Source organism: Varanus komodoensis, unplaced genomic scaffold, assembly GCF_004798865.1.
Source record: "Varanus komodoensis strain SLA01 unplaced genomic scaffold, ASM479886v1 scaffold32, whole genome shotgun sequence".
Lineage (NCBI taxonomy): Eukaryota > Metazoa > Chordata > Lepidosauria > Squamata > Varanidae > Varanus > Varanus komodoensis.
This window is the reverse complement of record NW_025335798.1, coordinates 23,867,074-23,871,293: the sequence shown is the minus strand read 5'-3', so window position 1 is coordinate 23,871,293 and position 4,220 is coordinate 23,867,074. Positions and strand designations below refer to the sequence as shown.

General features: G+C 38.0%; 1 protein-coding gene across 1 annotated transcript in view; it reads right to left on the bottom strand.

Moving 5' to 3' along the window:
* Positions 1-1,496: 1,496 nt before the first annotated feature.
* Positions 1,497-4,220, bottom strand: part of KIF5C (kinesin family member 5C) — a 95,773-nt gene continuing 93,049 nt past the window's right edge. Inside the window, exon 26 of the mRNA XM_044438415.1 lies at positions 1,497-4,220. The gene's annotated coding sequence lies outside the window, so the exon portion shown is untranslated.

Genomic DNA, 4,220 nt, shown 5'->3' with positions numbered 1-4,220 from the left:
AAATGCTGCTCACAAGAAAGTTTACTTCAGTTTTATTTCCACTTTAACAGGTTTTGGATGATACATCATGCAGTCTGCCAGTGTATCCATACATTTTAATAGATAGTATTTTAGAACCAAGATCAAAAGACTTATCTATGGAGAAGGGAGGGAAAGTTCAGGTCTGCTACTATAGAGGTTTATTAATTACAGCATCTTTCATAATAGTGGCAATCCCCCCCCCATCATAACCATCAGAAAAGTATCCAGTTCATTTGTTTCCTTCACAACAAGCTACTGTACAGATACATAGATCCCAGAGAATACACATCTGGAGTACACATTACATACTTTACACACTAGACATGTATACTTCTACAGAATGCCTGAATCCCTATTGTTATTTCACAACTTCCACTATTTAAAAGTGTTTCAGAAAAAGACAGACACAGATTTAGGAGTAAGACACTAACTCGGAAGTGGCATTGTGTACAAGTATTCAAAACAGATGTTTGTCCAATGTATTTTTAGCTTAATAAAAGCATTAAATAAACCTAATTATTGATACAAAAGAAAGATCATCATCCTGTAGGCTTCATTTCACAGTTCTGATGCAAATGGCTATTTTTAAAGCATGTTTGCCTTATGAAGAACATGAAGGCATCGAGCTGTCAGCAGTAGATTGCACGTTGTCATTGTTTCTGTTTCTACATGGCTTCTGTGAGGAACACAAACAGAAATCTCAGGCATGGTAGTAGCCCTTGGTACTATACAGCCAAGGTTAGGTCTTCCCATCCCCTTAGAGGTGCAGGGCACAGTGCCACAGGGAGCACCCTCAGTGATCCTAAGTGGTCAGATGTGGAGGCTTCTGATATCCTTCACAGGAATGGAGAAGTGGCAGAAGCCGTCTCCACGTCCCATCCTCCTGCACTGCATCTTCACTAGCAGACTATTTTTAGAGAGGGAGAGGCCACGGGATAGCTCATGCCCTGGCTTCTCCCACTTCCTCCCCTCCTTGTCCACTGAGACACCCCTTTCTCCCTTCTTCGAGGGTACATTCCGGGGAGGCAGTCAGCACTGCACTTCCTGTGACAGCTTAGAGGGGGAAGAGAGTCAGACTGAGGAGTCACACTCCTACAGCTGGAGTGTGGTCTCTGACCCCTGGTCTGAGCATATGAAGTATGCAGCGGCTCCTGAGAGTCTGTCTGAGGACCACCTGTTTGCTCCACCAGATAGTTCTATTTTCAAATAGCTTTTCCTTTCACTAAGGTATGCATTCTGAACTGTTTCAAAAACCAAGCTGCTTTTGGATGCTAGGATAATTTAAATTATTTCAGTTTAATAGATTCAGGGCAATTCATTCTCACCTTGTCCTGGAAAAACAGTCTTAGGAAATCTTTCATGATCTTTTAATCTATTACAGTAGCAAAATGATAAAACTAAATTTAAAAAGTGCACCCGAAGATAAGTGTCAAGGAAAATTTCACATATTTCCCTCCAAGCAGCATACTGTATCAGCTTGTCAAATACTAAGACTTTATTTCAACTGCTTAAATAACATACTTTCAAACTGAAAGAAACCATTTTGAATATGAAACAAAAAAGCAAAGGAAAATGGCTTGAAAACAGTGTAAAGCACCTGAACACACATTTGACATTTGAGAAGAGGAGATGAATTTTCAATTTCAGTGCACAAAAATACTGTTAAATTGTCCTCTAAAAAGAACAGTGTTTCAAAATGTAGTTTCATAACTCATGATACAGCAAAGCAACTCCAGAGCAAAATAAAATTACTGTTACAAGTATAAAAGTAAAATGTATAAACACTAATAATTCTGTATCAAGGATGACACTTTCATATATCTTTTTAGCACTTCAGCAGAGAATCTGCCAACTTTGAACCAGAATGGAAAAGTCTAGTCTGAGGCCTCAACCAAAGGGCTCAAGCTAGAAGAACTGACTGGTTGATCAGCAACTAGCTGCTCCAGAGCGGGATCTAGAATTTTGCCCATAAGGCAGAATCAGAGCTAACTTTTCCAGCAAGCTCGACAGGCAGATGCTTATTCAGAACCTCCGAACTCCTTGACCACAAAACTGCTAGGGTAAATCATGGCATCACATCCCTATTCATTCCAGCGGGGATTGTGCAGAATGTATTCAGAACATCAAACTTTTATTTTAAAAGATTATTGAAATTCAACTCATGGGGAAAGCATTCAGGGCAAGCTCAGCCAAACAAAAGCTAGAAGGATTAAAATGATACTTCGTGAATGGTGCCCATTCTACTCTAAGAGCCTGTCTCTGTGTTAGGATAGCTATATGGAAGCAACCTTTTGGAGCAGTTGCTATGTGGAAAATGCTTCAAACAGCCCCACTTCTGTTATGACCTACAGACTGGCAGTAAGACAGTCTGTTTTGTAACAAAACAGCAGGGGGCTTCTTCGTGCTTTCACTGTGTGCTATGGAGCTCAACTATATATAACTAATAGCTTGGCTACATTAATTGCAGAAATAGGGTTTGGATGTGGCAAATTCACACTTTGATTTGCTGGCAGTGCATACACATGTGTGTTAAGGAAAAAATTACAAAAAACTTACCAAATAAATTAAACAAATGCAAAAAATTGCAATCTTTCATTTAAATATGTAACAAAAGTCTCTCCCCTCCCCCACAAATAGTGCAACCCTTAATAAATTAAACAAAACCTGTTCATCTTTGCTACAGTTGAGAACTTCTAAATAATATCAGAATAAAATGCCTGAAGTCTATTCACAATCTTTCCAAGGCTTTAAAACAGATTTTTTAAAAAAATATGTCTAGCAGCCAAACACATTCAGAAGCGTCCAAAGCTAACTGTATGTATATATATGTATATATTTATATATATATGTGTGAAAAGTATAGCCACAGAAGCTTACAGGACTGAATGAATGCAAACTCCAGCTTAGTCACTTGGAAATTCAGATCCTTTCGTGAGAACACATTTTAATATACATGGTTGTAAGTGTATATATGTAATATGTGGAAGATACACAACAGACATATTAAGCTACAGATTTAACGCCTGTCTTCCTGCCTACTATTTCTATGGTTATGTTTTTCTTCCACTAAAAAAGAAAATCTGACACTCCATGTCTGTCACTGAGAGAGAATCCAAAAGAAATCTAATTATCTCACTATTGGTTGAATGAGCTATAACTACACTATCCCGAGGCAGACTTGCATATTGTTCAGTTCCAGCATATAGTGTTATAAATGCACCATCTCAAAAAGATAACTTCAATCATCATCTTTTTTGCACTGCATACTAAGCATGCATACTTACCCCCATTCAACAACCTGAAGAACATTTCATTACAGCAGATTTCTTTCTCTTATTTCTTACTACTAACAGGATCTCTCAAAATCACAAAGAGATTGAGCTGGGAAGGAATATGATAGAGATGGTTTCAGCTGCTCTTGTAAATCAATTTTCTAGATTTGAAATTGAAACCATGCTTCCACGGAGCTCTCGGAGAATCTGACCAATGTAATTATTCTTACAGATAAAGTACTAAAGTTTGAGATTACGATGTGCCCAAGTGACTACAGAACTACTGAGTTCTAGTGCTACTCTAGCACATTCCTCCACACCCCTAGAGTTTGAGCTCTAGAACATGAGTTTTTCCTCTTTAAATACAATTCCAAAGGTTTCACAAAGATATTAAAAAAAGGAACTCTGGGGAACTTTTTTTCCAGAAAGCATGTTAAGTTTTCTTTAAAACCATATAGCTGCATACTGTCACCCTCTAAAAATATAAAATAATATGCATATTATACAGGAAATCAGAAAGTCATGATGAAACACAATCACCTGCTTTCAATGGCACTTGGTTCTTGAACGATTAATTCTTTGATGCCAGGTGCCAGGATTTTACTGATGCACCAGAGTACATAAAACAAAATAAAAAGCATCAGTGCCAGCATAAAATGCCCGGTGTTGACTGGCACAGTGTGGTTAAATGAAGTCAAGTCAGTGATGGAGACTGAACAGCAGACTGCTATTATTAGCCTAGGTTGTATGCATTAGATATACTGTACATAGTTTCAGAAGAAAAGTTGAATTGGGCACGCTTCTGTACACACGGAGATTCTACAAAGCTGAAAAAACATTTGAAACTAGTGCACTGCAGATGGCGATAGAATGCATACAATGAATAGAAATATAGATCCAGTTCCAAAAGGAAAGAACTAGTGAGGT